This window comes from Pelecanus crispus, chromosome 9 (assembly GCF_030463565.1).
Source record: "Pelecanus crispus isolate bPelCri1 chromosome 9, bPelCri1.pri, whole genome shotgun sequence".
NCBI classification, from domain to species: Eukaryota; Metazoa; Chordata; class Aves; order Pelecaniformes; family Pelecanidae; genus Pelecanus; species Pelecanus crispus.
This window is the reverse complement of record NC_134651.1, coordinates 18,955,276-18,969,348: the sequence shown is the minus strand read 5'-3', so window position 1 is coordinate 18,969,348 and position 14,073 is coordinate 18,955,276. Positions and strand designations below refer to the sequence as shown.

The 14,073-nt window shown below is 35.3% G+C and overlaps 1 protein-coding gene across 1 annotated transcript in view; it reads right to left on the bottom strand.

Moving 5' to 3' along the window:
* The window catches only part of DNER (delta/notch like EGF repeat containing), a 136,592-nt gene that overhangs the window by 82,365 nt on the left and 40,154 nt on the right, over positions 1 to 14,073 (bottom strand). The window lies entirely within an intron of this gene.

Sequence of the window (14,073 nt, the reverse complement as noted above, 5' to 3'; positions counted from 1 at the left end):
ACAAAGCAGAAACATGGCCAGTGTTTATAATCAGGAATTTTCAAAAACGGTTTTTAAAGAGTAACCCATCTAGGGAAAACAACAAAAATCTAGAAACTAAACTCAGTGACAGAAATAGGAATGGGGCACAGAACTCATACTGATCACCAGGTCATGAAGCAGCACTGTGTTGTCAGTTAACCACATCACACAGTCCTATTCATGGACACAACTTCCATTTTAAAACAGCTGGGCTTTTTACCCACACTTCATTTAGCAGACAGCAGTTTCAGAATCTGATTCATTCTGGCGCTGAAAGCTTTTTAACAGGAGTTAGAAAGTTGGGGCAAAAAATGTGCTTATTTTTAAAACAGCATTTGTAATAGTATAGGACAGGACTGTGATGTAGGAAAAATCCTTTCCTAAGCTTGCCTGCCGCCTTCTAATTTTTAGCTTAAATTTATCTACAGATAGTTTGTACTCAGTTTCTTATGTCATCATTGACTTTCAGGTTAAATGTCTTTTTCCACTTCTATGCTGATGTTTACATCCATAATGTATTTATAGAATACATCTACGAACTCTTCTCAAGTTTCATCTCATAGACTAAATAAGCCATGCTTGTTCAGTCTCCTTGTGGAGGTCAAGCCTTCTGTTCACATGCTCATTTTTGCATCCCGGACTCCAAAGTTTAGCACTAACTTTTTCAAATGCATCAATACTTTTGTTTGTCCTGAAAAGAGCTTCCTTGATACTACTTGAGAAATGTTTGCCTTAGAGCGAAATCACACTGCTGTCTCACTGTCATCATTTTGATCAACTTAAGATAGCCAGGCAGTTCCCTCGATTTGTCTTCACACCAAAGTGATAACCCATCACTGGAAACAGCCATTTTCTCAGTCTTTAAATGCAAATTTCACCCAAGTGCTCCAGTCCTAAAGGTTACCCAGTCTTCCCCGTACAATGTTCGAGTCCTTCCCTGCATAAGCAATGTTTCTTATTAGATTTCTCAGTAAAGCACCACATTTATTTATTATTAAACAATTGTTCCAATTATCAGAAGCATGACATAAGCTTTATATATCAATATCTTAAAAACAAGTATTGGGTCTACACTAGGAATTTTACCTTTCCATCCATTCAAAGGCTGGGTGTTGGGGACACCAAATCCTAGTATTACACTTTCTTATATAAAACAGAACTATTATTGACGTCAGCTAGAATTCTTTCTTTGGCTGGAATTTTTGTATACCCTAGCCTCTGTAACATTTTTGGACAGAAAACAGGAAACATTATTATGAAAGTTAACTTTGGAGACAGTTAATGAGGAATGTCAGATTTTGTACTGACTGATGCAGAAGACTTGGAGGCTATGGAGGACAGTCCAAAATATATGGTCCACTCATTTATCTTGTGGTTCAGTTACAGCTCTGAATGTTATTTACTTTGCATGGGGACACATCTCATATATATCAGGTGATACATTAGACATCAGGGTCAAGCCCTGACTCTTCTTCATTTTTAAAACTCAACTATATAGCGAGTTTATATATACTTAATATATCAAGTATCAAGGAAGTATGGATTTTTATGATCAGATGGGCTTATCTCCTTAAAACTCCTTTCTCCTGCAAATCAACAGAATATGTAAGTTCTCAAAGAATGATTTCTAGATCACTTCTCTGCAAAACAATATTTCAGTGACAGAAAAGAAAAGAACAATTTCTGGGAAAGAACAAAAACTAGTTCTGTTCTATGGTTTGTCAATACATATTAAGCTTGCTCCCACTCCCAAACAGCAGAGATTTTCATTTTCCTTTAAGAGTGTTGAAGATAAAAAGTGTTAACGTGTGAACAAAGTCCAGTTCAAAAATTGTTTGCAACAGTTTTTTCATGTTCTAGTTGCTTGGACTAGATCTGAGTTTCAAAGACATGCAGCTATACTATTGTTGGGTAAGCTCAACTCAATCTTTCACAATTAATCCATTTCTGATTAATAAATCAGCATTTATTCTATTCTGAGGAAATTTAATTGTTCTCGTCACACCTAAAATGTTAAGGTTATTATATTTGCAAGCCTAGTAAGAACAAAGGAAAAGTAACATTTTCAAACAATCACAAAGGGCACTTTTTCCCCTTAGTGAATAAATTCATTCACTTTACAAGCAAAATAATAAAAAAATGTGACATGTTATTTACAGCAAACTGTTTTGAGCTTCTTTGACTGGAAACAGATGTGTTTAATGACAAGCACTGCTTACTGCTGCCCATACCACACACTGAAGAACACCTTGTGCCTTGTGAATTGCCACTAACCTTCCACACACAGTGGAAGTGAAAATAATTAAAACTGTTTGATTTAGATAAAGAATAAAAAAAAGATGAGTGTAGATGTAGAACTTCAGCCATACACTTTCTCAGAATTTATTTTTATGAAGTACTTGACAGGATTTTAGCTTATCATTCCCTTTTGTTAGTTACTATTAATTCTAAAGCTCATTTTTCTTTCAGTAAGCCTATCAAAACAAATCAGTGTTCTGCACGCACACAAGTTTTCTGTTGAACTAAAGAAAGTTCATTTTAATTAGCAGTTAAAAAGAGATGAGGAAATAAAATTGCGTAATTTATGTTGGTTGTGATGTTTCTGTGGTTCCTCTAGTCCTCTCCAAGGTGGCAGCAATGGTTAGCAAGGGCTCTGAGAAACATCTTGACACAGTGAACAGCACGGCTACATCAGAATTAAAAGGTAGCAAAATTGCAAGGCCTTAACCTTCAACAAACTTTTGGAGATCACAGAAAAAAGTAAACATCCTTGGTCTCATAAGTGAGAGCTGAACATAAGCATACTGTCAGTACACAATTAAAAGAGCCCTTTTTTAGCCATTCCTTGTGAAGTTCACAGTATTTTAAGTGTTGCACGAAGAAAAAGGAGGAAGCAAGTAATTTGTATCTATATAGCCTATGATTAAATAAGAACATAATATAATCACTACTAATAAATTCCAGATTTTTTTTTACGTGTAGGATTTCAATAATCTTGATTAAGACGGTATATTTAGTGCTAGGTCTCTTGTTTTCAACCCCATTTCTCCATTTAATTGTCTGTCTGTTTTCATAATACATTTATTGACTAAATAGGCAGAGTCAGCACTTGCAGCTGACAAAGCTGAGCTAAAAATCATAAAAAGTATTTGCATTCAATTACTATTCCATATTCCTGGACAGTTGTAATCTTTGGAGTATTTTTTCAATAGAATGCTAAGATAGATGCATACCAAGGTGCCCTTCATATTGCAGTTAATTTTCCAAAGGCAGACTGAATATGGTGTAAACACTAGGCTTGTTTAAGAAACACACTCACAAACATGGATTGTTTACCAGACAGTCCAATCGTTTCCTAAGATTTCAGTTTAGGATAAAACACTGCAAGATATAAATCTGAAAGATCTTTCTGCCAATACTCCTTGTGGTGACACCAATTTGTTTTTTAATGCTCATTCAGCATCTCTTCAGAGTGGTTGTACTTGTTCTACCTGGAGACAGTCCAGGTAGATCCTCCAGAAAGCTTCAGAAAATAGAACAGTAAGCCTAAAGAGAAGGTGATAGATGAGCTCCTAAACACTGTGCAAAACCTGTCTTCTACCTGTGACTCTCCTCTTAGATGTGTTAGTACAAAACTAACTTTTGGCTCAATTTGTATTGCTGTTGCCTACAATCACAGACAACATCATACCAGCTTGCAACTTCAGTAAAATACAGAAAAAACAGACTAAATCCAGTCCTCATATTAGGAATTCAGTGGATTGTTTAAATCCATTCTACATAGTGAATGTCAAGCTGTTAACAAAGGCAAGCTGCCACAACAATGTCAAAGGCTGATATTTTACGTATGTGTCCAGTAAGCACTTACAACCTCCAAAATAGTCTTCAGATATTAAAAACAAACATAGTCCAGAAGTTTCCAACTCTTCTATGGCTCCCTGAAATAATTTTTCCAGTTACAGGATAAAAAGTTGTGGTTTTCAAATATGTAAAGTGACTTTAGCTGGTTGGGATTTAGACAGCTAGTTTCTTCATGTGTTCTGGTAAAAAGAGATCTCAGGAGAAATTTAAATCAGTAAAACTGGCTTTGCACCTACATTGCTAAAGAAATTCCCCAATACAGAAGCAGACAACTGTTCTCCAGGAAGAGATCATGGGAAGATCCACCACATATCACTAGCAGAGAAAAGGGATCAGACACACGAATTTCAAGCTAGGCACAGTACATTGAAAATTATCAACCTCTGCATACTTGAAAAAGAAAATAATTAAAACCTACAGTCTAAACTATTATCAGTTTGGTTTTAATACAGTAAGTAGAAAAAAAAAATTAAGTTTTTTCTTATAAGTACATCTGAAATATCATACTATCTTTGCATATGCATCAATTTATGAAAAAGAGATGGAAACAGATTTAAATATTTTATATAGCAATGGCAATAAAGATTATCTAGAAATGTAATCTCTTTGAAAGAATGGTTTAATTATGTTCAAACTATTATTTAAACTCAGCCTCATTCAATCCTTCACACAGAGAAATTTTAAATCCCATTTTATCACGCATTAAATATTAATACAAACTAGGAAACAAAAGACAAGAAAATAGGATGAATCAAAATAGAAAAAAACCCCAGATGTTCCAAAAAGTGTCCACAGAAAAAGCATTGAGATGAGTATATCAAACAAATGCATTTTCTTTTATTTTGAGAAAAGACTGTCTTGTGACTCAGTGGGACTCAAGCAACATATGTGGGTTCAATTGCTGGCTCTCCCAGAGACATCCTGTGTGACCTGAGAACAGTCAGACTCTATCTCTGCCTCTTTCCTAACTGTAAAATGGAGATTACACTTCCTTTCTCACACTGCCTGTGTTGTCTGGTTAGAAAGAAATTTTTTTCAGGATGGGAAGCACAGAGCCAGCTGTAGACAGGAACTCTCAAGCAGCAGTGAAATACAAATAAATATAATAAAGAAATGAATCTCTGTATAGCAAAGCTAAATCTGTAACCTGTGGCTATTCAGATTTGTTTGTTTCTTATTCTTTCTTTCTCTTCTCTTTCTTTCTGTGGCTGTTCAGGTTTCTCCTGAACACTTCTTTGCTCAGACAAACAGAAGTATTCAGAGACATATCCAGCAAAGATTCTTTAAAGTTAAGAAAAATTCCTAAATTATATTATCTTTTCTTATTAACCCATAAAAGACAGCAAAATCATATTGATATTGCATGTTTAGACACTATACTCTTCATCAAAACAAGATCTGCTTGAAAACAAGTAGGTTGAAGAATACATTAATTTTCCAACTACACATAACAGAAATAAAAAGAGTGGACAATATACTGTGATTATGACAGTTAGGATGAATGAGATTTTTTTGTCTCATGAGAATGTAAAAATTAACCAGTATCAGCACCGTGGTGCACATAGTTATCCCCACCTTAAATGGCTGTTACTGAAAAACTGTCTGCAATTACTTTTGTTTATGTGTTTAAGAACACTCTTGGCAAGTAATTCTTCTACCACATGTGGAGAACTATGTCCCAGTGAAACACTGCCTCACAGGGCACAGTGACCACCTGCATCTTCATCAGATACCCCAGTCCATACAGGAATCAGAATGTCACAGTTTGTCAGAAAGAAAAAAAAATGTGCCAGTATGGTGCTATTTCATACTAAAAAGTACCCATATGCTACGAACTACATCCATTTGAGCCCTGGCTATCAGGGACTTCCAAGAATGGGCAGGCCACAAAGTAATAGAAAGTGCTTTATACAGAGGTCTGGAAACCAGAGCAGTCAGGGCTTTCTTTCCCATCCCTCAAAACAACGTAAGCAGGACAAAACGTTTATATATTACATAAAACATTAATATGGCAGCTACATAGGTTTCAGTTGTTAGAAACTAACTACAAGCTGCAACACAGAACTGGAGTTAGTCAAGATTTAGAAGGCTAATGCCAAGAACTATATGCTACTGAAACTACAATGTAAGCCTTCTTTCTGGAAGTAAACATTTACTGGTTTTTCGTTAGCAATTCCACTCAATGCCCCAGCCCATCAGGAAAGACATCAATAAATCTAATAAAGAAGTGCAACCTTTATCAGATAATTCAGAACATGATTCTTTGAAACACCATTAACCATGAGCATTTTGGATTGCTTCCAAGCTGCCATTCTCATTCTATGAGTTTTGAATATTCAGAGTAATGAAACTGCCAGTGAATGTAGTAAATGGATATAAAACATTTGCTTTACTTCAGTGAAGCAGCAAAAAAAAAATGCCTAAAGAAATTGTCTTTAATTGCGAACCAAAGCATGGCTGCCCAAATCTATTTGAAAAACCAGCAAACATAACAAGGCAAATTTTAAACAGCATGATAGATTTTAAAAACAGAGCTCTGGCAAATGGCTGTTACCCTTGCATAATAAGTTACCACACATCAACTGCTCTGCTCTGCCTATCCTCAGGCACATTCTTACCTCAAAGCATACTGAAATAACTACAAAATAAATTAAGATCACTCTCCCTCTCCCTCAACAAAAGGAAAATATCTACTTCACACTAACCACAGAGTACTGCTAGATGTGAGCATGTACATAAATAATTATTAAGAAGCACCTTATAGCTTTTCACAGCTTTTCTCATCTGATTATTTTTAGTACTTTAATGTATATATTTTCCTTTATCCTGTTGGGAAAGGCCATTCAAATTGTTTGATATTTGTCTAGATATAGTAGATTTAATATTATATTTCAAGTAGACAAGATAAGCCAACTTACTGTGGTTTTCAGCAACAGCCATACTTAGCAAAGATGCTTTTTAAAAACAAAATGAAGTCAGAATATCCATCCTGATGATAAGTCAACTACTTATCAGAAAGGATCTAAGAAGTACCAATAGATCTGTGAAGACTAGCATTGAGGTTTTTTTATTGCAGCATCATCTTATTTTACTCTCAGTAAGGGTTAGCAACCTATGGTGTAGTTGTTAAATGGGACCCCAGTGGTACACTCATTACCGGTGGTAAAACTCAGGGTAATTCTGAAGACAAAGTATTAAATTAGCTACAGTAACACAATACATTTGTTATCTTATGCTATTATTTCATTATGAAAACATCACACAGTGAAAGAATTATCAATACTGTCTTTATAATTAATCTTGTTTTCCCTTTTTAGAACTATTTTTCTTGAGCAACAGCAGGGTGCATTTTTATGATATGACATTAAGATATGTAATGATATGAAAATTCATAACATTTTTATTTCTAGAATGAACTTTCTACTAGTTTCAAATACATTATTCACTTGTGAGAAGCTGAAATTAAGTAAATATACTCCCTTATATTATTCTAGAAGTCATTAATTGACCTAAACAATGACATGTAGTATTCTATTAAAAACAAAAAAGTCTTCCAACTTACATGCAAAATACTTTAAAATATTTTTTAACAAAAATTAATTAATTCTAATGAATTTAAGTTTGAATTTAAGCACATAGGTCACCGTCTAATCCAAGGCTAACAATACTACTTTGAAATCTTAAAAGTTCTGTCGTGAACACTCTGAGTTATGATGAGATCAGGACTAGCCCAGGGAGGAATACAGTTCTAATATCTTTATGAAACAAAAAAATCCCAAACAATCTGCTACTGGGATTTTCAAAACTGACTAAAGAAATTACTTATGCTACTGAAAGTAAGAAGATCCTGAATTCCTAAATTTTTAGCTGTTTTAAAAACAACACCATGCTATAGCCTCTATTCAGGTATGCCAAGTTTTACACAATCTATGTGTCTGTCCACCCTTACAAACTTTGACCCCAGTGAACAAACCAGATTTGATAGTTTTCTAGAGATCTCAAAAATAATTAAACGTCTTTTACTTCCATTGCATGAACATGCAACCAGATAGAGGATTAAGCCTGTGTAAGTACTCTAACTGGCAAAAAGACCACAGCATAAACTCACACTACTATACAGCAAGCTAGCTACAAGACAGAGCACCCTTACAAAGTTCAACAACAGGAACAGCAACAGCATTCTCATTTTCTTTAGGATCAACATCAATCAACCTCAAGACATAAATTCATATAAAACAAGACTTCATTATTTCAAGTACTCACAGCATTCCTTGATTTAGAAGTCTGAGGCTTCAGACATTTTCTAGATGACACACAGCAAAATAGGTACACAGTTCTTGTAAGAATAAGAGGACTGAATAACACAGTTGTGCAGTAAAACTATGCAGCTGAACCATCAACACCACATGAAATCCTGAAAAACTCAATAGATATGACAACCAGCCACTCTCATAGCTTTTTGCCCACAAGAGGCTGTGAAAACAGGAAAGGATAATAAACACATCCATAAGGTATCTAGGAGATGCGATATAATCAGCAGTCCACTGATGCTACATTTTGCAAACCAGGTATGAAAAAACAATGAAAATTTGGGGAGTTTGAAAAGAACTAGTTGTTATAATTTCAAGCCCCAGTATATCAGAAAAGAGATATTTTGCCAGCTGAGACATTTGGCAATCAATAAAATAGAAAACATTTATGCACCTGGTCAAATAGATGAGAATTATATAGGTCCTCCAGCTCTTTCAAACAACCAGCATTACAACCAACATTACTGCACTCTGACTGGTACTACTGACAACACAGTAAACCACAGGTACGTGGTCTCCTGATTTTTTTCTTATTTCTCATACTTAAAAATCCTCCCAGATCCAAAGTTAAAATATGGTCTAGTTGGAGAAATACTGAAAGAAAGATGAAAAAAAATTGCAAACACATGAATGCATTCTCTAAGTATGCATTCTCTGTATTGCTGTGCTGGGTTAAGTTACTCCCCATGATCATTATTTTAAAAACTCTTTCCTCTGTATGTTAATATATACTTGATTTTAATCATTAGGGCTCAGGATTAGAATTCCAAGACCCAGCTACATTTTTAATATAGTTATTGGGGGTTACACATCAAGTACTTAATATAATCAACACACTGAGCAGAACTGACATCTAAAGAGAATCAGTGAAAAGGGATGCCAGTGTGAAGTAGCTGCCTTCAGTTCTCTGGTGGTTACAGCAGACAAGGACTCACAACCTTCCTTCTTGGATTAGGAACCTAAACAGTTTTCTCATTACAAGTGATTTTTTTTTCTTTTAAGACAGGGTCAGAGGCAGTATAGAAAAGTCAGCATCTTTATCTCATAACAAAGCACCTGCCTGCACATAACAAGCAAAGTCCGAAGAGTTTCAAATCAACATCCAGTTCCTAATCCCTGAAGAATTTACCATTTTACTGTAAGAAGTAAATGGATTAAATATTTGAACAATGTTGGGAACAGAGATAAAAGCCCAAAATTTCTCTGCTCCTCCTTGCTTAAACTCCATCACTCTCTCATGTTGACACTCATTCCCATCATCACACACTGCCCCTGTGATTCTCGCTCCGTGAAAGCGGTTTAAACTACAACGTTTTATCTCACATTTTATGACAGGCTAAGAGCGAACTCAGTTACTTCATGGCAGCTAACACATCTAACGACTCATTAAGGTATGACAACAGCAGTATGTGCCTGAACCTTGAGAATAAGCCAATCTTCAGATGCATAAAATAGGTCTTTACATTCAGTGGTTAGAGGCAGTGCTTCTTTTAACCTCATCTGAAATAGCTGGTTTGCCCAGTCAGTAGAACAACCTTTTGGGGGCTGCTTTTTAAAACCAAATTTATCTTATGGTCCAAAAGACCTTCTAAAATTTGTATTAAAATAAACTGGGTGATCATTTTTTCCCATGACATATACAGTAACAATTGTTCAGTGTTTTATCTTTCTAGCCTATGCCAATACAATTTTTCTGATGTCAAGTTTTGATTATTTTCTTGTCATTTCAGCTTCACGATCACTCTCACAACTTCTAGTTATACGCACAGACTTCATTTCTTTGGTGCAGATGACTATGCCTTCCTGCTAGGATAATTCAAACAGGAAACTACGTCTAAAAGCTCTAGGTCTAGGGAAACAGAAAACTGGTGTGTAGCCCCCCTCTCTGGGACAGCGGTATGCAGTCTCAGGTCTCCTGCAGCAAGTTACAGGGAGCCTGTCATTACAAATAGGAGAATTACTCCTCAGCATGTTTACTATTTTTCTTCTCTCTGTCACATCAGAGATAATAAGCAGAAAGCTGTTTCTTGTAAGATCTTCTTACTAGTGTTTCCAGGATGCCATGTATACTCATTGTTCAGCCTGATGATAGATACATGTAGAAATGGTAAAATGAGTCAAGTTTCAGTAAACTAGTGCCCAGCAATAAACTCATCATCTATCATTTTAAATCTACCCTAAAGATCATAGCTGTTACCAAATGTGTTACAATATTAATGAACCATTCCTGAAAGACTTGACAGGATTTGTGCCCCCTCTAGATGAAAGGGCACAAATGAAGGGGCCCTGTCCCTTTAGGGCATAAATTATTATAGGGTTTTTTTGCTTAAGTCTCTCTTTCGGTTGGTCTAAACACTGGAATCTACAAAATCAGACACAATACTTTACAGTCCATTTTTCTAGCACTGTAGAAAGCAGGGCTGTGACACAGATAAGCTCTTCTATGAATTTTGCTCATGAGGTCATATATCAAATGACCTGTCATCAAACTACATTGTATACACACTGTCATTTTGTTGTCCACTATAAACTCTAGAAACAAGAGTATTTCTTTAAGCAATACCATTCTACAATTTCGCGCTCTCATACAAATTTCTCTTTTGATGGTTTACCCTCATGAATTAGTCTGTATGCAGACAAGCTGAAACCTATGTCATAGGTCATTCCCATTTTTTTACTTCTCCAAATCCTTTATTTCTCTCTTTGAATGACTTTAAATCTGCTGTTGTAGCTAATAATCCCAATACTACTTTATGTCTATTGGCCCAGTCCCTTAATGTTTTGATGCTATGACTTAGGTTTATCACTTTCTGAACTCAGGAATTCTTCATAGCATCTAAAAAAATTCTATGGCAATAACTAAACTGTAGAACTTCTGTGCTGAATGAGGAAATATTCCTTTTGTCTGATTTAAATTTTGTTTGGTAATTTTATTTTCTGTCCCTACTCCTTATCCTTGATATTTAGCAAATATGTTGCTCTCTTCTTCACATCACTCATGGTATTAGAGACTTCTGTCACAACCGTGTTTGGAAAAGAAGTGAACAAGAAAAAAGTTCCACATATTCAGAAGTTTGTTTCATATACCTTGTTATCATTCACTGTCCCTTTTTGAGGTGGAGAGAGAGTACCAGAGAGGTGGGTATACCTTGGATTTATATACTGGTATAGTGATATTACCTGCTTTTTTCTCTGGTCCTTTCACCATAGTAATCAAAATATTAAAAGCAACTCTTACAATGATCCTCATTTGTTTTGCTGCTATATGTCATTTCCTATCTATATAGACACATAACTCTTTTTCTTCTCACTCTATTCAAGGACAAAATTGATTGCCTTTACTGGTTTAGACACAGACCCTCTGAGGTTATGTACATCACCATTCTCCTGCACACATGTACAATACACGATGGTGATTACTCACACTAATCAGGAGGGTAAGGATTTGCAGATCTGATCACAATCATGCTGGGAAGCTTTGCATTGAATACAAAGACAATAGCAGCAGAATGCTATTTCCTGCAGAGAGCTCTAGCAGCCTTTTATTAATTAGAGTCCTGTATGCATGCTTGCATTTTTAATAGTTTTCTGTGTGTGTTTTTGCAAGATTCCATTAATTCTTATAACAACATCACACATCAGGGCTTTTGAAAGGTACTCTCCCATACTGATTTATGATATAATGGATAGCATGACACACAAGAGTGTCTGATAGCTGTTCAGAGGTAAGAAGTGTTTATAGATATTCTTTTCCTCCAGATTATCAGGTTTTTAGGGGCTGAAGCACTTTCCTCCATTTGAAACAGCTACAAGAATTCAAGGGAATATTTCCTGCTACTGTAAAAGAATTCTAGGTTATTTCTGGGGTTATCACCCAGCTTATTGCCTCCAAGTCACATGCATTAGTGAGGCACTTGCATACTGTTGCTCGTAACGCTTAGCTCTGATAGAAGTGTTAGTCGCTATATTGAAAATGCTACTTTTCCTACTGTAACTGTATTGAAAGATGGTGATTTAGGAAACATTTGAACAGGCAGCCAAACACTGAGTCTACAAATAACAAAACGGTATAGTACATTTTGCACAATAGTATATCTCTGGGGGCCCATCCAACTTGACATAAAATTCAATTTGTATATGCATGTATTTATATCACAGAATGAGGTAGCATCTTTTGACAAATGTCAAATTTTTTTTTAAATTATTGAAAATTACACATACACATCTTGCATCAGTATTTTGTCCTTGACCTTCAGCAAACATGTTTATACTAAAGCAAACTCTAAAAAAAAAAAAAAAAAAAGGAAAAAATAGGAAAAGAAATGTAACAATTGTAAACCACTGCTATGGGCATGCCTTGAAGGAATCTTCTGGTGATGGACAAAAAATGGCTCATTAAATCCCTGCTGTGCCATATCCTACGTATCTTACTGTGTCATGTTACATGATATTTTAAGACACTACACAACTGCCATTCCCTCTGAGAACAGAAAGTGCAATGGAGTAGAATAAGTTTCTTAATGCTGTAATTGCAAAATGGTAAAACACAACATAACCCCATTGTGGTACAAATTTTGTCGTTAGTACCTGTTCCTTCACTGTTATTTGGTTCAAAAATTGTTTTAATTAAGTATTTTAAAAGAAAAATAAAAATATGGATTCTTTTCTTTATTGCAACAAGACACTGAGTACAGATGAAATGGAGAGATATGGCTAGTGCTACAGTTTTTAGTCCAAAGAATTAGATTTGTATTGCAAGGACAGAAGAATACAAGTATTTTACATAAGAATATGCAAACATTTAAAAAATGAGTCAGCACTAAATACTTGCTAGACTTGGTACTGTATCTTTAACCTGAAATCTCCACCTACAGATGTGTTCTTGAAGCATTCAGCTGCAAAATACTCATAGAATTATCAATTGTTTACATTAAAACAAAAAGGAAAGTAGCACAAGTACTACTTTCTGAAATGTTAGTCTAAAGAGACAAAGAGGGAAAAAAATTAAATTCTAAACCATTAAAGCCAAAAATGTTATCCATGCACGTATAGCATGTAAGTTTTCCACTATTACTTACAAGATAAACATGTAGGAGGAATACAAAAATCCATCTATTGCAGGGCACACAGCAAAAAGAATTTTTAGAACTATTGAGACCTATGGTTTGGAACAGAAACAATCTGATAATGATCTAGTCCCATCTCTCTCCTGTTCTGGAAAGAAATCAGGCTGTTGCTCACCTTTCGAAAAGCTTTTTTGTCAAACTCCAGCATACCACTACTGCTTCATGTTCAAATCTTCTGTAAGTTCTCTTTCAATGCTAAAATATATTATAATTGCAGTACAATCATGGGACACCTACTCCAATTACATCCTTAAAGACTACAGATTTTTAGACCCTCCTATTTTTATCTTTTTTTATCCAACTGATGATCTAACATACATTGGAACTGAGCCACTAATGACCGATGGGCATTTATGTATATTTGCATCCTTGAGTAAAGAGGTATCAGTTGCAAAATCAAAAAAAGAGTCAGAATTAGAGAATAAATAAATATCCTAGAAAATACTGTTAGCCTGCCTAATAGGCATTAGGAATTAATCTGTCAACAACTCTGATACCTTCCATACGGTTCTGAAGGATATTCACAAACATGCTGAACTTCATAACAAAGCCTGGGTTTCAGTAGCATTTGACTTGCTGGGTCCACTTTTAATATTGTCTCTCTGTGTCCAAATTTTAAGCACACATTCAAATGCACCCCCAACATCTCTTTAATCTCTTATTTGGAGGACACCATCATCCAGATGCCCACAAACTTGTTGCAGGAGAAAATCTCTCATATGTCCTCAAAGGCGATTTCACAGTGGACTTACTTG